This window comes from Aedes albopictus, chromosome 2, assembly GCF_035046485.1.
Source record: "Aedes albopictus strain Foshan chromosome 2, AalbF5, whole genome shotgun sequence".
NCBI classification, from domain to species: domain Eukaryota; kingdom Metazoa; phylum Arthropoda; class Insecta; order Diptera; family Culicidae; genus Aedes; species Aedes albopictus.
Genome location: NC_085137.1, coordinates 240,837,360 through 240,861,240, shown reverse-complemented (window position 1 = coordinate 240,861,240; position 23,881 = coordinate 240,837,360).

Below are 23,881 nucleotides of genomic sequence, written 5' to 3'. Positions count from 1 at the left end.
GTTGAGCAAGCTCGATGATTTTGCCAATCGCTCCTCAGCGGCAGGTCTTACCATCAACGTCAACAAGACCAAATCGTTGGATGTAAACACGGTCAAGAAGGCGAGGGTTGCCAGATCAGTCGACGCACCAAAATCCGAATTTTTTAATCGAACGTGAAATCTGTGCTGCTGTACGCCAGTGAAACATTGTGTGTATCAGTGGAGAACACTCAACGGCTGCAGGTCTTCATCAATAGATGCCTGCGATATATAATTCGTGCATGGTGGCCTCACAATTGGATCTCCAACGTGGAGCTCCATCGCCGATGTCGCCGATAGCGACAGAAATTCGGGAACAAAAGTGGAGGTGGATCGGCCACACTCTACGCAGGGGCGGAAACGAAATCTGCAAACAAGCGTTATACTGGACCCAGCAGGACATCACAGCAGAGGCAGACCCAGCGGCTCATGGCGGCGCAGCCTCAACAACGAGATCAAGGAAGTCGACAGAAATTTGATCTGGCCACAGGTCAAGGCGATGGCTGGCAATCGCCCAGGATTGAAATCTTTCAATTCGGCCCTCTGCACCACCGTGGATGCCCAGGACTGAAAGCAAGTGAGTAAGTGAAGGGATTACCCGCAATCATGATTATCGATTGCTGGAGTTCGCTTATATCCGGTTGGGGGTAAGCTTGTAACGAAAATGTGGAGCTAGCAGCGATTAAAAGGAGAATAGAGGCTTTCCACGAAGCAGCACGAAAAAAATCCACTTTTTTTTATTTTGCATTTTTGATTTGCATATAATTTTGCACAGCTGTTCTAATCAAGTCTCGACTAACTTTCAAATAGGGCCTATGAAAAAATGGAACACATGCGAATGAAAAATCATATCTCTGAAACTGCTTGTTTGATCGGAAAATTGTCTTCGGCAAAGTTGTAGATTAATAAATGGTGGCTCTCAGAAAAATACACATTGAAAAATTTATTTAGTTTTTCTTCCGAAAAAAACTGAATTTTGTTACTAAAAATTAAATATCTCAAAAAGCAATTTTTTACCTTCGTGATATTTTGTGAGAATAAAGTTCATTCTGTTAGCTACCATCTGTAGAAATTTCATAATGGTAAAAAATGTACAAAAAAGTTATGGCACTTTGAACATTTTCGGTTGTGTGTTTTTTAGAGTGTATGACGAATTCACGCAAATTCGCCGTAGGGGTTTGGCAAAACTGTCTCAGAATCCGATGGCATTTATTAGGTTTAAAGACTATGTATTAAAGGTTCGCACCCGGGATATCCCGGGACAGAAAATCCCGGGATCTTGAAAAATTCGGGATTTCCCGAATCCCGGGATCAAATTTTTCACCGTCCAGAAAATCCCGGGATTCCCGGGATACACATTTCTTACATATTTGTTCGCTTTGATTTGGATTTGGAGAGTCTCTGAAACGTATTCGTAAACGTATTGTCGTGAAAATTTTTCGAAACGCCTTCAAGAAAAATCACGAAAATGTTACATAAACCACTTCAACTGTGTGTGGACGTCAAACTCGTTGGAATTTGACTGAAACGATGCTGGAGCACTTCAATAGGCCTTTCAGGTCTTATGCAGGACAGTGATTTCGAGGTAGCAATAAACCTTCAGAAAGCTCTTCAGCTAATCAAACCTGCTTCGGAAGTATTGGGAAGACGAGTTGCTACATTACTGTCTGCATTACTGAAGGCAGCTTGAGTTTCTTGAATTCGAAAATTCAAAAAAGTAACTCCAAAGTTGGAAACAACCTCTTCGATGCAATCATGAAAAGAATCAACGAACGGCGCCAAAAATAAATAATAACAGCGCTGAAGCTCTCTCAAGGTCTTCCGTTGTTAACGCAAGTGTCAGTAAAACTGGAAAGCTTGTCAAAAACGTAAATAATTAAGTTCATCAAGGAACTGGGAGTTCGATTGTTGCAAGACTGCCAAAGACAACCGATAATAGTACTGCCGAGTTGAATGCTGGATTATCCTGTATGCATGACACCATCGAGCATGCAAGAAGAACTGGAATCGGCTATAAAGGAATATGCCAACCGTCCCAGATTGATTCGGAAACAATTGATTTTTCAAAAGTAATTGCGAAAGAGCTGTCACTTTATGTGCTATATGGTGAGTTGAACCGACAATTAAACCAGCGAGCGCATATTTTCAAACTCCAGAAATATCTGTTCTAAAAAGTGAACCAAACTGTCCGATGAAATCATAATTAAGAATTGCTTCGTTCTTGAAGTCGTATTTCCAGAGAACGAATATAAATTGATAAAACCAGTTACCAGTTGATTTGAATCATTGGTTATATTTTATTGATGAATAAAACATATTCCTATCCACAAAATTGCGTTTTAAGCACATTTAAAAATTTCCCGGGATCCCGGGATTTCCCGGGACAAGCAACAAATTTTATCCCGAATCCCGGGACAAGCAAATTGGTCGAGAAATGGATCCTCTACTATGTATTTTAAAGCAAGATTGCATACGTTGTAATTTTTATTAATCTAGACTAATATTTGAAAAGGGCTAAAGTATTTGACCGTTTTTTACTCAATATAACTTAAAAATGACATTAACTACAATAAAGTTATGTATGGGTGACTTTTAGATAATCATGTGAACTTTTATAACATTGAAAAATGTCAATAAGCTTTAAAAGTCAAAAAAATGCAAATAAGAAAAATTATTTCAATTTGCAAAATATGACATTTTTGTTATTATTGAAAATTTTGCCATGTATCGCAAGATGGGCACTTTTGAAGAAAAGCATTTTTGAGGTACCGTGATTTCGAAATTGATCAGTGAGGTGAAATTGATCGACGTGAGGGTCATTTTCATTTGTTAAAAATATTGCTTTAAACTTAAAACAATTTGTATAAAACGACCATCATCTGGCTAAAGGATTATTGAATGATGAGTTACATGTTTTACAGTCAATTAGTCACATATTTCTGTATTAAATTAAATATTGTCCGTAATTGCGTGTTTGGCGAATCTCAAATACCCTTTCAAACTTTTGTTACCGTGGCTGTATCGCACATGTAATGAATATTCGAATGGATGCTTTTAGCTGCCAAATATTTGCTAAACACGATTTCATCATCAAAAATTTTTATAAATATTCGAATTTATACATAAAATTGCACTTTTCCGGAAGTAATCACTTTTTCAGTATGAAAAGTGCATACTTTAAGGCGTTTTCATAAAATTTACTAAATTTAAAACTTGAATAAATTAAAATTGAGAAAACTCGTAAAAGTTTTGCGTAGCATTTCGCATACTGGGGTGGTTAATTCAGGTGGAAAACATATTTTTAACACATGCAAAGGTATTTCATTTACTGATCAATTTCATCCCGAAAGCAAAATTATTGATTTTTTATTTTAAATGATATTTACCTATTGCAATAAAATGATTTGTAGTAAAAGTTTCAAACTCGTTGACTGATGAGAATCGTGGTCGTACTTGTTTTATTGTTTTGAGTTTGACTTTCTTTGGGTGATCGACTGTACGTTGGATGATATCTTTGATTGGCATTTCAGTCTAATTTGGTCAATCAAAAACAACTATATGTTTGCTTAACTCGACGTTTCGGTCCTTATTGGACCTTTTTCAAGGATTCTGTAATGTTTGCATTCGAATCATAAGTGGAAAATTTTTGACAGCTCCTCCCCTCTTAAAGTACCTCCCATACCTAATAGAAGGCTCCTAGCAATATCATAAACTTCCCCTAAAATGCTACATCTTTAATGGACGGTTCCTAACAACAAATACTTCATGTCATCATTTTGCGTGTTTCTCTCCAGTAGAAAAAAATGTTTTTATCCAGGGCGTTTTTACAGATATTTTCATATATTAAATTAAACATAGCTCCATATGTTTGATACACAAGTCTATCTAATGCAAAGTATTTATTTTATTCTCCTATGAATAAGGAAACTTTTAAGTTGAAATTTGACTTCTGGTTGATATTCTGAATTTCTATGTAACAGATCTGGTGTTCTGGTTCAAAAGAGAATCCTTAATTATATTCTTTGTATTGGATAGATTTATAAATGAAACAAATAAAGCTATGTTCAATATTAATATGTGAAAATCCACGTATAAAAATATCCAAAAATTGGTTTGACTCAAAAAACAACAAAACATTTTGTGTTGGGTTGGATTCAGATAATAGCAATTTAATTACTTTGATCCATTTTGAATTCTATTCTTAACGGTTGGTGTGGGGTTTGGTTCTCCGAAATAGGATTAATTTAATTTCGCAAATGGGCATGTATTCCAAATTGACTTCAATTTAGTTTTTAACTTTTTTTAGCGTGATCGTTTTTTCAATATTTCAATTTTTTACTTGAAAGTTCACACAAATTCCTTAAAGTCACACATACCACACTTTATTGTAGGTCATGTTATTTTTAAGTTACATTGGTATAAAAAAATGGTCAAAAACTTAAGCCCTTTTCAAATATTAGTGTAGATAAATTTAAAAAAAACAACGAAGTATGCAACGTTGTTTTAAAGTACATAGTCTTCATACCTACACAATTCTATTGAAATCTGAGAGGGTGCTGCCTATCCCAAAATCTAGTTTGCGGGAAATTCGTCATGCACTCTAAAAAAAACACGCAACTAAAAATGATCAAAGTGCCATAACTTTTTTGTACATTTTTTTACCACTATAAACATTTTAGAGATGATAGCTAACAGAATGAACTTTATTCTCACAAAAAAACACGAAGGTAATAAAATAGCTTTTTGAGATATTTGATTTTTAGTAACAAAATTCAGTTTTTTCAGAAGAAAAACTAAATAAATTTTTCAATGTGTATTTTTCTGAGAGCCGCAATATATTTTTCTACAACTTTGCTGAAGACACCTTTCCGATCGAACAAGCCGTTTCCGTGTTATAATTTTTTATTTGCTTGTATTCCATTTTTTCATAGGCCCTAATTGAAAGTTAGCCGAGACAAAATATGAACTTCTGATATGAAAAAATGGTTTCTCACATAAAAAGGAAAAGAATACAAAAATATCAAGTAGATTAAAAAACATCGATTAAAATGGATTCGTGCTGGTCCGTGGAAAGCCTCAATATAGAACGAAGCCACACCTTGAATTTTCAAAAGCACAAATCTGAGGAACCAAATGACGAATTGCGCTGAAAAGTTGATCGATTGATCAGCCGCTGGTGGTGACCAATCGATCAACTTTTCAGATCAATCCGTCATTTGGTTCCTCAGATTTGTGCTTTTGAAAATTCAAGGTGTGGTTTCGTCATATATTCACCTTAAACACCAAGAAGGAGAAGTGTGTGTATTGCGACATGAAGAAAAAACACTTTTTTATTTTGAGCAGCTTTTTATATTGTAACTATTGTTTTATAACTCTGCTTACTGTTTTTCTCGTCACAAAAACACGCTTTTAGTGCGTTTTTCTCAATGGTTGTATCACCGGTTAGCATTGAATGATTAATTTAACCGACCACACCCTAGAAAAAAGAGAATCAACTAGACATCTTCATCCAAAGTCACTGTTCCGGGTAATATCAAGCTGCGTCTAGAAATGAAAAGTGACAGGATTTTCTATTGACATTTAATCGATTACCGGAGAAGGTCACTGGCACTAGCTACGATCGGTCGTTGATTTGACTTTGACCATCAAGAGGCGACTGATCATGATCCAGATCTGAGATTCTTCAATCGAGAAGGAAAGCAGCCAAGAACACCTCACCTAAAGCCCTACGGCATTCCGTGAATCCGTCACTGGGTAAGTTGATTGATGATCTACAAAAGCATGCTTTTGAGAGGGTGGCATGTAGCGTCTTGGTGGATCTGCGTCATGATGTTGAGACAGAGCCAACTGCTTTATGGTGATGATTAATGATCAGTTCTTGAGAATGGAACAAAATTATATCGATTCTTTGAAATAATCATTGTTCAAATACAATTTTTGAAAAGTGGTTAAACTCAGCATACCAGGGTCATGCCATTGACCTGATTTTCACCCTCGGCAACGGAAACCGTTCCAGCAGCATCCGTGACACCACTTATCTACCTTTCATCGTCTAATTAATCTCGTTGCGCTCGTGCCCATTCATGGCCACCCACTCAGTGCCCTAATTGTCAGCCGCAGTGCGCGGCTCCATCGAAAACGGTACACCAAGAAGCATAGGAAGAATGCTGTCCCCACGCTCGCCCTATTCAGCATCTCACCTCCGACGACGACGAAGCGCATCGAATAACTCAATTAAAGTGCCTCAATTAATTCCGTTTAATCGTCGCAATTAGCTAATTTTCGAGCTAATTCAATCGTTCCGTTCGGGGTTCAATTTGTGTGCTGCGCTCCGTCCGGAGAAGAGATCAATTGCAAAGCGGCAACCCAACAACGGAACGGAACCAACTTCAAGATCAACTCTAATTGAAACGATCGTCGCCGTCGTCTTCGTCACCGTGGTCGCCGTCATCCACTTACGGAGGGTGACTTGAATGCGGGTGGCACACGGGCTAGCTAAGCGACGAACCGCCCGCCGCCACTTAGCACCATAAACGGAACATCTCGCGAACCGTCGCGTCGTCATGTGACAATCGGTGCTACTGAGTAGAGTTTACTGGCAGACGCCGTTGAAGCTGATGGTTTAGTGGTCAAGAGGTGACGACAACGCTGCTGGCATCTAGAATTACGCGATCTAACTTCTACTCTTTCAGCAGTGACTTCATCCGGTAGATCACATTTGGATGATGGAATTTCTGAAGGGTAGCGTGGTGCTACATATTTAATTTGAACGCGAATGGACATTTCATGACATTGGTTATGACGCATATGGGACATCATAAGAATGTTCAAGAATCTAAAATATGATTGAGCAATGCAGCCACATTGATTGCACAAATAATACTTCGGATGTGATTCCTCAATCTTGCTAGGTGCTTCAATCATACCTTGCAAATTAGATGCGAATCCTGAAGTAGTATCCACAAATGAACAAGTTTTACTGCATTGGAAAAGTGGATTTGGGCTACCTTTCATTTTTGATGTCCCAAATTCGGAATGCCATCGTCAAGAGCCGAGCGTAATTAGTGAAATTGTGGACAATTTCCCCCGAACCAATTATATGTACACCAATAATGGTTTCTCTTGCTCCATCCCCCTTCATCGTAGCAATAAAACAAGGAAATGTTTGTCCTAGAAATGAGTTGCGAATCCATCCGATGACTCATAATGATTTCTATTGCGCATGTTGTCATTGAAGAAAAGACATGAAATTTATTGGTAATTATGGCAATTAACAGTTTATATGGGTTCCACCTGCATTGCCAAAAACCTATTTTGACTTTCGTCATCTTGTGCTAATTTTCGTTTTTGCATTTAATTTCAAAAAATTCACAACATAAACGAATTGGAAAAGCCTGTTCGAATATCAAAATTTGCTTCTGCTCAAATAAAACTCAGGGTCAACACCTCAAACCAATTACTTCTATCTGTGATCGGTATTTAAACTCATTATCCATTAGTTTGCAGAAGATGCCGCAAATTGCAAGCTGAGCGCGTCTTCCTCGAATCGCTTTTTTCGCACCACTGACTGCACCGGTATAAAAATATTATATGGTGCGAGTTCATCATCCTCGCAAATTGCATGATTAATCACCCAAAATTCTTGACATGCACCGCGAGCAAATTGATAATCAAAAAATTACTTCCATCACATCGCTGCACTACTGGTTGACCGCCTTGCAGTGGCATCCTTCCGTAGCGGTTGCTGCTGCCAATGCAGTTTATCGGTCGGTCAGCCCCCGGTTGCATGTGAGACTTGGACGCACCTAACGGTACCCATCAGGCGACGAACCTCAATCACTTCTTTCAGGCCAGAAGGCCCAGGCCAGGTCCAGTCAGCCTCAACCAGCTCCGTTCTGCTTAAGTCTGATAGTCAGGTTTTCGCGCTTGCTATTTTTCATCTTTTTACCTCATTTTGTCTCGTTTGCCGTCACCTGCTTAAGTTGGACGTGAGTGTGAATCCGACCAGCCAGCCGACCGGCCGCGGTGAAAGAAGGGAACAACATGAACAAGCATAAACAGTTATTTGTTACAGCATTCAGGCCAGACGTTTGTCCCAAATCACCGTGGACCGGAGTTTTGAAATTTGCGACGAATATCTTTACAATAAAATCATTTATAGATCAATCAATCGAATGACAAACAGACACGTGATTGGCCGCAAACGACCCATCAATGAAGGAATGTGCTGGTTGTAGATCAAGCTCGAGCTCGAGCCAATTATTTTCAATTTTCTCAATGATGTATTGTGAGCTGCAATTACTTTCTTCTAACATTTTCATCGCTTCAATAAATGATCAGCAGCAGAGCTACAAGAATTATTTTCAGAAAAAAATACTAGACTCCAGGAGTCCTCATGAAAACGCGTTGGCGAAATTGTCCCAACTCTCTCTAGGATGCAAAAAAAAATCAGAATGATCTCACCCAGTTCTATGACGTCGGATAACCGCAACCACTCCTTGGTTTCTTCAATTTTCTGCAGTACCGTTGGCTACCAAGTGTGCATCCATTTCCATCACTTCACGAGAAAGGACATTGTGCCCCTGCCCCTAACTCGCCTCACTATTTACTTTTTCCAACGAGCAAGGTACCCCGATTGAGATCCCCATCGTAACTGCCCCAAACACGCGTCACTTTTTGCTTATTTTTCGACCAACAATGATTGAGATCCATATTTCAACTGCCCCAAACATGCGTCACTTTTCGCTTTTTTTTTCGACGAACAATGCACCCCGATCGAGATCCTTATCGAACCACTTGGCAAGGTCATCGACTTTTCGTCCACGAAGTCCAACATTAAGCAGCTTCAATTTATTACGTAACGACCTGAATACGGCCCTGTTGTGACTTCGTAAATCGATGACTGCAGCAGCGGCGGAACTGCTGAAAGTTAAGGTTACGAAGTCTACCCAGACGGAGGCCTTCGATATCACAGGAAGTCCAAAAGGTGTGGCGAATATGACTGCTCGTGATAAGAACTCGCAGAAGCGAGTGAGGCAGCTGTCAGGTGAGGAGCTTTCTGACGGCGCTCGCAAGGCCAGGAGGATACTAACCCCGAAAGTTGGCAGTAATGCTGGCAAGTCGGACCCCAGTCAGGTGTCGCAGATAGCTGAGAAGGGAAGGCCTGAAAAGGCTGGCCCGTCCCGGATGGAAGGGAACAGGGGGTTGCAACCATTGTTAGGCTAGGTAACCACAGAGTAGAGCGAACCAAGTGGAGAACCCCCTTGGGCGAAGGTCGAGCGGAAGTAGAAGAAGAAAAAGCCGCAGTTCGAGGAAGTCAGGGACGCCAAACCAATAAGGCGTGAAAGAGTAGATTCCAAGCGCAAGAAAGGCGATGTATTCGTCATCAAGACCGAACAGTCTAAGTATTGAAGTCTTGAAAGCGATGCGAAGCGCGCCAAGCTCGTGGATCTGGGAGCCGGCATGCGCAGTATCAGACGTGCTCGTACGGGCGAAATGATCCGGGAGCTGAAACGTGATAACGAACGCAAGGGCGCCACCTACAAAGGTTTGGCGGAAGAGGTCCTTGGCGATGGGGTAGAGGTGAGGGCTCTCACACAAAAGGCGACTTTGAAGGTGAAAAACCTAGACGAGGTCACCGAAGTGGATGAGCTCGTCACCGCACAGAGACAACAGTGCGAAGTGCAGGTGGCCACCGCAGCCGTTAGGCTACGGAATGGGCCAGCAGGGACACAGGTAGCTTTGGTACATCTACCTGTTGTGGACGTTAAAAAGTCTGTTAAAGTAGGGAGGATCAAGGTAGGCTGGTTCGTATGTTATCTGACATTCCACGAGTCACCGGAGGTTTGTTTCAGGTGCCTGGAACCAGGACTCAAGTCATGGGACTGCAAAGGCCCCGACAGGAGTAAACTGTGGAGGAGAGGCGAAGCCGAAGGCTATTAGGCACGATGCTGTACAAATCCACCCGTTTGTCTGATCTGTACCGGGAAATCAGAAAACAACAGGCACCCCATTGGCGTATTTAGGATTTTTTCCTAGGGGGTGCCTAGGGGGGGCCGCCAGTTTCAGTAGCTTCCAGGTTGTTTTGCTTTTTTGTAAAAGGAAATACCGATCCACCCTCAATTTCTTAGTATAATGATATACTGCGTCGCGGGAAAAAATAGCCCGCAAATTTAAACGCGCTATATTTTAAAGAACAACTTTTTTTTGATAATCCCAACCGTTGTACTGACTTGACACTTTTCCCATCATGTAAGGCTTGGAAACTTGATAACTTGATTGTGTATAATACATGGAATTTGTATTATCAGTTTAAACTCAACAATCATCGCGAAAAATCCTTTGTTTTGTGGATTAAAAACAATCAGGTCCGTAAGAATACATTTTCAGAGCAATTATTAGAAGTATAAATCTTGGAAACTACAAAATATTCGCAAAATTGCGTGTAACTTGTATTAATCGTGACATCCTCTTTGTTTATAACATGATAACAACTTCAATTAAAATAGTTTTTAAGAACAATTGTAAGAGTATTTCCATTTTGTGTTTGACCACAACATTAATGGCGACAGTGTTTTTGTTTCATTTGTTCAACTAAGTACCACGTGGGCATGAAAATACTTCTACAGAGAAATTGTTACTATGATTATTAAAACTACTAAATTTGGACTCCATTATCATGAGTTCCATTCATAAGAGTTCGTTCTACATAATCGGGGATTTCCGCAGACGTTGTGTTGCGGCGTGTTGCAGTGGACTGTAAAACTGCTTTTCTTCTCCAGGCTGCCTTGATTGCAGCGCGCCCGCCGGTCTCACCGATTCCCCAAGTGGATTCGGTGTATGGAAACTGCCATGCAGCGACCGACGGACCAGCGGCGAACTCCATAGGGTGGGAAAACTATCTCCAAATAACTCTAGCCCTGAAAAGGACTCAACCGGACACGCAGGCGACTGGCGGACCAAGGGAATTTCCGGCTCAGAGACAAACGACACACACACTGATTTTGTACTAATTCATTTTAATTTACTAATTACACTATGTACATAACTTTTCTTTCGGCCATCGTCGGCCCACACTTTTCTTCTGCCGGGCTTGGCTCGCCGGCTTGACTTCTCTGCTGTTGCTTCTGTTCACTACGAGATGCGTAACAACACTGATGCTCGCGCCACCAAGTAGCGCTTCTATTTCTCTCGTCTTCGACGGCCGTCGTCGACGACGACGATGTTTTTTTCCTCCTTCTCAGCGTGGCGATTGGCTCTTTTTTGGGGGGTTTCCTTCATGCGAAGATTGCGTGCTGCTACCTCGATTTGCTTGCGCTTTCTTCACGTGAACGATACGTGCTCCTTCTTCAGTTCGCAGCGTTGCGGACTGAACACGTTGTGTTTTCAATCCAATTAGATTCACTTTTCATTTCTGTTATTCGAACAGCCTTCATTCTGGCCATTTTTCTTATCTCCCTCGTTCGCACTTTTCTGTAGACAGTTGCAGTTTTCTCTTTCACCATCTTCTCTTCGGAATCTGACTAACGTAAACCCTAAACGCTTTCAGCAATATTTTGCTGAATTTTGCCGAGCTGAAGGGTCCAGCAAAATTTTTTGCTGAACTTTCAGCAAAGTTTGCTGAATTTCAGCAAAACGTTACTGGTGACCAGCAGAGTTTACTGAACAAATCAGCAAAACTTTGCTGAATTTCAGCAAAGTTTTTGCTGAAGCCTTCAGCTCGGCAAAATTCAGCAAAATTTTGCTGAAACCCTCAATCGATTTTTGGTGTGTACATTGTAGTAATCAGTCAAAATTTTAGCTGAGGCTTCCCAAACTAACATAGTATTAAGGCAGTAATAAATTGTAAAATGTAAAATCAATGTAAAAACAAACGATTTCGGCTCAGTTATGCCCATGTGGCGCCCGAGCCTCCCAAATAAACGAATAAGTAAAAAAAAAAATAGCTTCGTAAATTTCGGATAAACGAGTCTGGTTTGTACGTATAATACAATGTGTGTTTCGACAAAACATTCTTCCGGTAATTCCTCAGGGAATATTCCTGGAAATTTATTTGAAAATTGTTTTGCAATTTATTTAAATTAAGACTTTTTTTAAATCTCTCAATAATACCATTAGATTTGACAAATTTCTTCGGTAATATCTTTAGATCCCCTTCGACAATTACTTTAAGAGTTTATTTAAAAATATCCCGACTAGATGGACATTACAAAATTATAACAAGCTGTGTTATTTTGTTACAATAAATTTTTATAACAAGGGTTGTTATAAAACATGTACCGTTAGTAGTTAAAATAACAAAAATTCTAACAAAATTCCCACTGAAAAGAACAAAAATGTAATAACTTGTGTTATGATCATAACAAAAATATTACAAAATTTGTTCCATGAAATATGATAGAATATAACAAAATTATAACAAATTGTGTTATAATTCCTTTGACACCAATTAGGGTAAAAACTATTTTTATACTCATTTTTTGGGTAATTATTTTGAGTGTGTTATTCTATTTTTAGAAAATAATAGGTCACGCAAAAAAACTTTCTAGTTCATTATAAAACATACATACCCGGACGGGATTTGAACCAATAATCCTACCATCGCTAATTATCAGTCGCCTTTACCAATGAGGCTATCACAGCACCTGAAGCGAGCAATGAAAGAAGCTTTACTGGTTCCACGTATTGCCAGTTTCCCTATTCCCCCATCTCTTGTTTGTCAGTCGCAGAACAAAAATAGACAGAGATTTGAATGCAAGATCAAACAATGAACCTCTCTCTCTTACCAACAGCGCTATCGCGGTGCGCAGACATGCGCACTGAAACACTAATAACAGTGGTGGCGTGCGCATGGCCCGTCGTCGTTTGTTGAACAAAGAGAACGACGAAAAAATAGCCAGTCGACTATTTATGATTGAGCTTCGTCATGGGGTGCTTTCTGGCGGCGTCAAAGTTGCTGTAGTCGTGATTCTTTACGGACGGTGATGATTGAATTTGGTTTTTTTTCTTTGCGTTGTGAGACCGACGATCATACACGTACCAACGTAGGCGTAAAAGGTGGCTTTGTTTTAATTGATCACAATTATATCATAGGCTGATATGATAACTTTTGCAGATGCTATTTAGTTTTATTCTAAGATTAAGATTATTTTTGGAAATGAAAAAGTTGATATAATGTCAAAGCAAATATGGTCAAATGATAATAGGTCGTAATAAAAAAAAAGTTTGAGTAGAGAAATGCAGTGATCAATTTAGCGGAATTATCATTTACATTTGTATTGTTTAGGATTATTTAGTACCGCATTTGCTATCTCCACGCTCAATAACATCCATTACTTCTTAATACATAGTCTGTTCGGTACTTTTTGACGTTATAATTAGAAGTTACACAGAAAGAAATCATGAAAATTAAACAGCACGTAAGTTAAGCATGGATTGAAAATTATAGCAGAAGCTACAAAATTACAGCCATTTACCGAGAGATGATACTGTCCGCTCAGTAATCAGCCAATCATGCGTACTGTTTACATTTTTTGAGACATATTCGCTTGAAATTTACATGCAGTAACGTAAACGAGGACAGCTACGCTCAGTCGTCTGCCTCGCTGCGGAGACTGCTCTCTCGCTCTCTGTGGCCGAAGCGGTACAACAGTTTGTTCCTTTATGGTGGAACATGTTTATCTTTGAATGCCTTCTCTTTAGCTTGGTGAGACAGCCTAGAGGGGTTAGGCGCGAACTCTCACTCGGAAGATCTGAGTTCGATTCTCGTATGAAGATTTTTTAAGTTTCTTTGAAAAGTCGGTGCATAATTAACACTTTTCTCTCAGCAATCAGCAGTGTAATTTTAAGATCACACATAAATTTCTATCGAACACGATGGAGGTCAATTTGTTACATTCAGTTCGTCATAAATTTACAGATTTTGTTCGTACTGTGTAGAATAGCAGTACTGTTAATATGACATATAGGTAATCCTTGCGCTGATGGTGGGTACTGAATCATCATCATCATCATCATCATCAATAATATGATGCAGCAGTCAATAAACTTAAGAAGATAAATTAAGTAATAGTTATTGCAGTGGGCATTCGAAATGCAAATATCAAATACGGGAACACCAAAAGATGTGAAAACTTGAACAAACTTAATAGGAGTTCCCATTAACGAAACAGCTGCAAATCCACAAACCAGCAGCGCCTTGAAGGCCGTTATGCGATATCATTACAGCTAGAAGCTGTACTAAAGAAACTGTTTGTATACCAACACGGCTTGTTGGATGTAAACATTATTGTCAAATCTAACTTAAAGCGGGATATATAGCTACTGCACAAATACTGTGAAATTGTTCATGTTGCATTTATTGCACTTAAATCTAACTCCGGAAGACTTGCCGGAAGATGTGCAAATTAAATAAGAGTCCCAGCCAATAAACCTTTGCTACTATACAGTACGTGTTCATTGATTTTAAAGTAATCATTACGGAACATGTTTCCCGAGAGACCATGTCTTTTCAATACGCTCAAACTACTCCCAACTCCGATATTAGAATAGAGGGGGTTAGAAACAAAGGGATGTAAGTGACAAAACCCCACTTTTGAGTAAATGAGGTTTGAAGTTTTTCATCAATTTTTCATCCCATACAAAATGTATGGAGTTTCAAAAATAAACCGAATTTTCTCTGATATATTGGAATTTTTCAAATCATCATAAAAATAATCTTAAAAATGTTCCTGGGAGCTTGAAACCTGAAGTTTTTTTATATGCTCAGCTCAAAATGGTCACTTACACCCCTTTGCATCTGGGCCGCTCAATAGTATAAGGACATGTTCCAGAAAATTTGTACTTTTGGTAATACCGCATGACCCAACCGTTCTATTCGCATAATCAATAATAAAAATAGTTTCTTATTTTAACGAGTCGAAGTTCGGTTCAAAGTTGGAAAAATAAGAGTACCTTTTAGTTTTGAGAGTACTCGGATACGCTTCCGGCATTCTGCGCAGTAAAAAAAACAAACAAAAAAACGAATACATAATATTTTTATTTTTATTTTTTGTAATGTATTTAAAAATCAAAATTATTTCATATTCTGATATAATTGTGTTATTTTTCCAACGAATCATTTTATTCAGTTGTAAAAATAACAAAGTTTTAACAGAATTTGTTTTGAATCATTTATAACAAAATTAGTTACAAAAGATTATAATATATTTTGTTATAAATTAGTTCGAAAAAGTAATGAACAACCCATGTCATAACAAAATTATAACATAATTTGTTAGTCATATCAAAATGAGATATAATTATGATATATTTTTGTTATGATCCTCTAGTCGGGATATTTGGAATTTCATACTAAACACCTTTTACGCATCCTTTGAAAATTTTATCGGCAATTATCTAGGGAATTTCTTCGCCAATTCCATTAGGTTGATTGATTGATTTGTCTTTATTAAAGAGACTTTCAGCCCTTGTCAATTCCATTAGGATTTTATTTGGCTTTTTATTTCATTGCCAAATCCTTTGAAATGTTTTCTCGGGAGTTCCTTTGCCAATTTTTTTTTAGTAGTCTTTCAAACATTGTTTATTTAATGTCTACTTTTTTGTTTTTTTTTTTTTGGATTTTCATTATCCTTGCCAATTCTTTCGAAAACTCCTTCGGAAAATCTTCTACAAATCGCTTCTATAATTTTAATGAAAATTATTTATACAATTTTCTTCAGTTATTATGTAAGGAATTCTTGCAGCAGATAATTTCGGAATACCTTCGGTAATTCCGATGTTACTTGCATTTATTTTATTACAAATGTCTAAATATCCAATTTAGCAATTTTCAGAAGCAATTAATATAAATACAATTAAATCATGAAGAATTAAAATATATAAAAAGAAATGGCTGAAATAATTTCAGAGCAATAGTCGTTGAAATAATAGAAAAAAAAAATCCAAAGAGATTGCTGATTAAATTTCAATGATACTATTGCAGATGTTTAAAATACTCAAAGAAATGGCCATACTGGTCTAGAGAAAACGGAGTCGTGGGTTCAACGCGATTTTTTTACAAACTCATATCTCAATTTGTCAATTAGCAAAATTTTGTGCTTTCTAATCCATTGCAAGATTTCCCGTACATTCCTATAGGCTTTCACTAGAGATTTGTCTAGTAATACTTCTTAGGATTTCTCTGGAAATTCCAACTATTCCCGAAATTCGTTTAGGGATTACTCTTGAGATTTTTATTGAGATTTCTTCAGCTGGAATTCCTTAAAGATGGCCAAGAGGAGCTCCAGGAGTAATACCATGATTAATTTCTAGAGTAAACGTCTAGAGCAATTCCTGGATGAGTCTTTAGAAAAATCCCTGGAAGAATCAAAGACATTTCTGGAAGTATCTAGGAAAACTACCTAGAAGAATCACAACAAGAATGCCAGGAGGAATCCCTAGATGAATTTCTGTAGGTATCACAGTAAGAATTTTTGGAGGAGACCTAAGAGGCATTCCTGAAAGAGCTTATGAAATCCCAGGAGGAGTTCCTGGATGAAAGTCAAGAGGAGTTTCTGGAGAAATCCAATGAGAAATATTTGGAGAAATCCCATGAAAAAAATAGGATTTCCAGGAGGAAACACCGAAGGAACTTCTGCAAGGCTCCTAGGAAGATTGCCTTGAATAATCCCAGCAATTTTTTGAAAGAATTTCTGGAGAAATTCTTAGAAGAATCCCTAGAAGAATTTCTCTAGGTATTATAGTAAGAATTTCTGGAGGAGTCCTAGGAGGAATTGCTGGAAAACCGCAACAGGAATAGCTTGTGTAATCCAGCTGCAATTCCTGGAGGAAGGCCAAGAGGAGTTCCTGGAGGAATCCCATGAGAAATTTATTAGAGAACCCTTGGATAAAAAATCCTGGAGGAATCACCGGAGAGCTTCTGAAGAAATCACAGGAAAAATCATAGGAGGTATTCTTGAAAGGATTTTGGGATGTATCATTGTAGAAATCTCAGCTGAAATCCTAGGAGCAATCGATGGAGAAAACTATACAGGAATTTCTAAACTATTTTGAATTGTCTTTCTCACTCCCTAAGTCAAGACAAGTATTTTATACTGTTCCGACGTTTCGGCCTTTTGCTTGTGGCCTTCTTGAGGGATTGTATTGTCTACTGTCTACTGTCATGAATAATTTCTCCGGATTAGCCCAGGGGAGGAGAGATGGAGTTTTCATGCCTGCTGTTCGCTAATTTAACAATTTTGAGAATTTTTCTTTAAGCTACACAATCACTCAACACTGCAACGACCGTTTCAAAATGGATGTAAATGGAATTTCTAAAGAAACCTCATCAGGAATGCCTGGGGGAATCCAGTGAAAAAAATCTTTGGAATACCCAGAGATGTCCCTGCAAGAACCGGTAGAGATATTTTATGGAAGAATCTATAGAGAAGGTCTTGAAGGAATCTCATTAAGAATTTCTGAAGAAATATCAGGAAGATATTTCAGAAGAATTCCAGCCATAATGCTAATATAACTTCGTATAGGAATCACTAGAAGAATTTCTGGAGGTATCATAGAAAGAACTCCTGGAGGAATTACTGGAAAACCGCAGGAGGAGTTGTTTGAGGTATTCTTGGAGGAAGGCCAAAAAGAAGTTTCTGCAGGAATTCCATGAGGAATTTCCGAATGAATCTTTGGATAAAATCTTCGGAGGAATTTCTGGATAAGTCCTTGGAGAAATCCTTGATGAAACAACCAAAGCAATTTCTGTAAGAATTTCAGGAACATTGCTTGGAAAGATCTCAGCAAAAAATGCAGGAGGAAGCTCTAGAAGAATCCGTAGCATAACTTCTGAAGTACCACAGTTGGAATTTCTGGAGGAAGAATAGCTGGAAGAACCGCAGGAATTGCTTGAGGAACCCCAGCTGGTGTATCTGGAGGAATTCCTAGAATTTCGGAAGGAATTATAGAGGTAATTTATGCAGAAATCCTAGAATCAGTCCCAATGGGAAACGCTTGTAGAATTTCAGCTGGAATTCATGGAGGAAGGTTAATAGAAGTTCTTGGAGAAATCCCCTGTGGAATTTCTGGAAGAGCCTCTGGGGGAAGTTTTGGATAAATTCTTGAAGAAAGCTCTGGAAGAATCACCAGAAGTAGATTTACGGAGGAAATTCCTTAGTAGAAATCCTGAAGGTACCCCAGTGAGAATTTTTGGAGGAATTCCATGAGAAATTTCTGGAAGAATCTCTGAATAAAATCTCTGAAGGAATTCCTGGATGAATCACCGGAGGAACTTTTGAAAGGATCCCCGGAAGATTGTCTTGACTAATCCCACTAGGAATTCCTGATTGAATCCCAATAGAAATTTTAAGAGGAATGCCTAAAAGAATTCCGGAAAGTATCATAGTAAACATTTCCAAAAAAATCCTAGGAGAAATTACTTAATCAATCTCTGCAGAAATCTCTAGTATGTACTCCCTATCAGGACTGCCTGGAAACTCCTAAGAGAAGTTTATTGAAATATCGGGAGGAATGCATAAAGGAAGCCTAGAGAGAGGTATTTCTGTAGGAGTACAGGGAGAAATCTATTGATTGATCTTACCAATATCAAAAACGCTAAAACGTACAACAGGTATATAAGTAATTCCAGGTGTGCTTAAGTTTTGTTCAAATATGCCATTTATAAATATTGGAATTATTGTGTAAATTTTTAAATTTTAGGTGACTGTCATGGAAAAATTCTAGGGGGTGCTAAATTTGTTCTAGGGGGTGCCAGGCACCCCTGGAACCCCCCCTAGCTACGCCAATGAGGCACCCAACGGGTGGTCCAAGGTGTCTGGCCTTCAAAAAAGCCGCAGTGAACAAATCACAGTGTAGGTAACGCAGCTGAATCTGAACCACTAGGGTAAAAAATATAATTTGGACATGTATGTAATTTGGACATGCACGGCAATATACGTCTTGTACCGGAGAGCTAATTAAAGTAGATACTGCTTAATATCGATTATTGAATCAAGCAGACCCTATTCTGATGACTTACGTTGAAAATACGCTTAACAATAACGAATTTACTTCAAAATTATCGAAAGTGTAAATTGTTTCACTAAAACCCCTCAAATGCACAGGTATGCAAGACGACATACACTTTACAGTCACATACAATATTCACCCCAAAATCGTTGAAATAATAATTGTAAGAAATTTAAATGCCTTATTGCAATGAAATATGCTCAATAAAGAAGCATAAGGCAGCCAATCTCTTAACATTCATCTAGAACGCTTAAAGTAGATGGTGTCCAAAATATATTGCATGTTTTCTACTGTTAATATATTTTGGTCATCTGACGAACTACATGAGGATGTTGTGCGATTGCATACTTGGAGGCGTATTCTGTGGGTCTAGCGATATTTTTTCGATTTTAGCAAAAACTGTAATAGTTATCAAAATAGATGCCTGTTAAGCGGAGAACTTTGATTATTTGCAAGAAAATATTTGTTAATTCATGCTACTTTCATGATTTGGCAGTACACATGGCTAAACATTGAGTTACTTGCCCTGTCCAAATTATATATACCAGAGTGTGTCCAAAACATATATTCGGTGTCCAAAATGCAATTCTAACAGGCGATTGCAAATTGTGATTTTCTCAGCTTAAAATGCTTTAGTTAAGGTTTTTGTCACCAGAAACGCAAAGTACAATCATATTATAAGCGTATAAGTAACTTTGCAAAATAATCAATTGCTTCCTAAAGAAGCTAGGGGACGATTTTTCCAACGTTGTCCTCAGCCTGTCCAAAATACATGAATTACCCTATGACGCTGCTCAGCAACTGCTTTGTCAGGCTGTTTCTGAGTGGGAGACGGATATCGCCATCATATCGGACCAACAGCGAGTACCCGCCGGCAACGGCAATTGGGTAGCGGATGGATCCAGAAAAATGGCGGCAAAATGGACGACGGATAAATACCCCGTCCAGGAGTTTGTGTCTACTATCTATGAAAGCTTCATGGTCACTAGCGTGGTTCAAAAAATCATTTTTGCTCCACATCGCTTATTCGATTCCTAACCAGATTATATGCCTTCTCCCAAAATTTGAGCTTATTTGGTAGAAAATTGAGACTGCACAAGCCCTTCAAAGTTTGTATGGGAATTACTATGGGAAAACGATGTTTTTCATTCAATCCACCGTAGCATTTCTCCAAGTGCCTTAGTGGGTTAGTTGACCCTAGGCTACTCTAGGCTACTCTAACAACTACAACTTTGCAGAAGACCGCATTCAAATCGGACGCCTCATTAATTAGTAATCGATTTTTATCCAAAATCGAAATGATGGTTAAACAATTCGGTGGGCATCACTGTATTTTGCAGTGAAACATAGTAGCCATGATTTCAGTGTGCAGCAATGTTGCCTGCTGGGAAGCTGGAGGATCACTGTTAAAGTTTGCCCAGTTCGATACAAATCGATAACTAATTAATGAGGCGCCCGATTTGAATGCGGTCTTCGGCAAAGTTGTAGCTGATAGAGTAGCCTAGGATTACCAAGGGTCGACTAACCCACTAGGGCACTTGGGGAAATGCTACGGTCGATTGAATGAAACACATCGTTTTCCCATAGTAATTCCCATACAAACTTTGAAGGGTTTGTGCAGTCTCAATTTTCATCCAAATGAGTTCAAAATTTGGGAGAAGGCATGTAATCTGGTTAGGAATCGAATAAGCGGTGTGGAGCAAAAACGATTTTTTGAACCACGCTAATGGTCACCAAAGTAAACGGGGTCTTCTTCTGTAGCTGTTATGCGCCTCCGCGGTGACCAATCGAACAGTTCACGCAGATGCTGGATCGCATGACAGTGCGAATGCCAGTGGTAATAGCGAGTTATTTTAATGCCTGGACCGTGGAATGGGGAAGCCGTTTTACGATCCAGTGGGGTCAGATCATACTAGAGACGCTGGCCATATTAGATGTCGACATGGCTAATGTCGGTACCAAGAGTGCATTTAGACGAAACGGTGCGGAGTCCATTATTGACATGACTTTCTGTAGTTCTGGACTAACAAGTAGTTCGAACTGGAGATTAGACAATAGCTACACTCACAGCAGACAGCGGGTAGAGGAAGACGCGGCTAGGCCAAGAAGACAACCTGTTGTATAAAATGGCCTTAACCACACACTACCCGGACCTTCATGTTCGGGTGTCTGTTAAGCTAAGATTTCCCCCCTATGATTTAGCGGTAATGGCGCCTTTCTCGCGCCTTCGCAACCACATTTCAACAAAACTCAAGTGACATTTTGATGAATATCGCACTTTCATACGTTTAACAAAAATCCATTTCATGGCATCAGAAATCATATTATGATACTTGACGCCGATCCAGGAAGCATCGGTTTGCCGGCGTGGCAATCGGCAGCGGCGTGAAAAATCACACGCCGATCGGCATATCGGTCCTCAGAAAGGATATGGCCATCAAAAATAGAAAATTTCTGCAGCAGCACATAGCTAGATGTCCACTTGTTGTAATCCAATCGTTAAAAAGTAATTAACTTTGTTCATAATTGTTCAACAAGCCCCACGCTGATGCACGCCGAGTTCACGCCGAACGCTCGGCAAACACGACTACTCTAGACATCTCTTCCATACCAGATGTAACCATATTGAATGGATATAGAGCCTAAAAGTCCATTAAACATCCGCCATCTTGGATATTGGTCTGCCATCTAGGTTATTCTGGTTGCGATTTTTGGACTTCGTAAATATACCACCCATCTCTCTCTCTTCTTGGCGTAACGTCCTCATTGGGACAAAGCCTGCTTCTCAGCTTAGTATTCTATGAGCAATTCCACTGTTATTAACTGAGAGCTTCCTCTGCCAATGACCATTTTGCATGCGTATATCGTGTGGCAGGCACGAAGATACTCTATGGCCAAGGAAGTCAAGGAAATTTCCTTTACGAAAAGATCCTGGACCGACCGGGAATCGAACCCGTCACCCTCAGCATGGTTATGCTGAATACCCGTGCGTTTACCGCCTCGGCTATATGGGCCCTTATACCATATACCACCCATATTGAATAATTTATTAGCCTAAGACACCATTGAACAGCCGCCATCTTGAATTTTGGGACGCTATATTAGATTTCAGACTGTCATCTTGGATATTCTAGTATCCATTTTTGGACATGTCTCCCATATCAAATATATCCATATTACATAGTTTTAGAACATAAACCACCATTTAACAGACAACATTTTGAATTTTGAGCCGCCATCTTAAATTGTCTGCTCTGTTGGATAGTTTAGTCGTCTTTTTGGACACCAGACATTTTCTCCATACCAAACATACTTATATGGTATGGGTTTGGAGCATAAAACTCCTTTAAACAACCGCCATATTGAATTCGGAGTCGCCATCTTGGCGATGACGACCAGAACCATGAATGCAGTCCAGACATCTTCCCTATACCAATCATACCCATATTGCATGGTTTTAGTGCCTAAAACTTCATTAAACAGCCGCCATCATGATTTTTTATCCGCCATATTGGATTTTATACCGTCATCTTGGATATTTATCTCAATTTATAGGGCAAAATATGCGATTTTGGGCATTTTGATTGCAAGCCATTAAGCATGGAAATGTTTTTTTAAGCAATCAAAGAGTAAACTGGTCAATTAACATCTAAATTAACGACTGACGCAAAATATTTCGTTTTACTAAATCAAATTTGATAGATTTAGGCATTTTATGTTATGCCGTTTTTTTTTTGATCCAGTTCCCACCTGGGTTGGAACTGGATAAGATCACAGTTTCAACCCCAACCCGAATACGGTTTCGCTTGTACTAAAGTTTGTTTAATGTTGTTTGTTTACACATTTTCCGCCAATCCAGTTCCAACCCAGGTTAAAAAGGAAAAACGGCATTAGTAAGTAAACTTGCATGCAATTTTGGAAGGTGACTTGTATGGGAAATGTCGTACCGTACCTAATATAAATCGCTTGTAACTACCAAATTTGATTTGGTAAAACGAAATATTTTACATGAGTCGATAATTTAGATGTTAATTGACCAATTTACCTTGTGATTGCCTAAAAAAACTATTTGCATGCTTATGGGGGCGTGATCTGGCGTGCATTGGGCAAGACCGAATATGTAGCGTACTGTGTTATCGTAATTGTGATGTTTATGTATGTAATGTACATTAAAACTATGAAAGTTTTTTCGCCAAGTTTTCGTTTCTGTCCCATGTTGTTAACCCGACGACGACTACGGATGGACGGTGAAGTTTTCAAGATAAGCGCTATCACACAGAACCAGAAGGGTAGCGAAAAAAGAGCGGACCAGCTCAGCTAAGTGCTAGGGCAGGTAAAAGTGCGTGTGCGGCTAGCTGGCTAGCTAGCCTCCTAGAATCGAGCATGATACGAGCGCATAAATTGTAAGAGCGAGCGTCGCGTCCCTCCTACCCGAGAGTGTCAGCTGAGGAGCATCATTAGCATATAGTTCCACTCGGATGCTGTCGGCAGCGACGGCGGCCGGCGACCGGCGTGCGTCCATCTCAAGTGACGAATTTTAATCGCTGGCCATATATGTTGTTAATTAATGAAGGTTCTTGTGTTCTCCGTACCACCCTCGAAGAATGAGCGCTCGTCTGCCTGGATAGGCTGGACGTCCAAGTGAAGCTGTGCAAGCAGCAGACAGAAGAGTCATGCTCTCGGTCGGGAAAGCCTCGGTTGATGATTTACATTGAAACCACTGGGTATTGTATAAATAATCGAGAAGAGTAGGTACGTATGAGGAATGGTCAAGCGAAGATAGAATAAGGTAGAAAACAGCAATTTGCGTGATAATATTTTCACGAGCAATTAAGTATCGAGCGAGCGTGCTGGG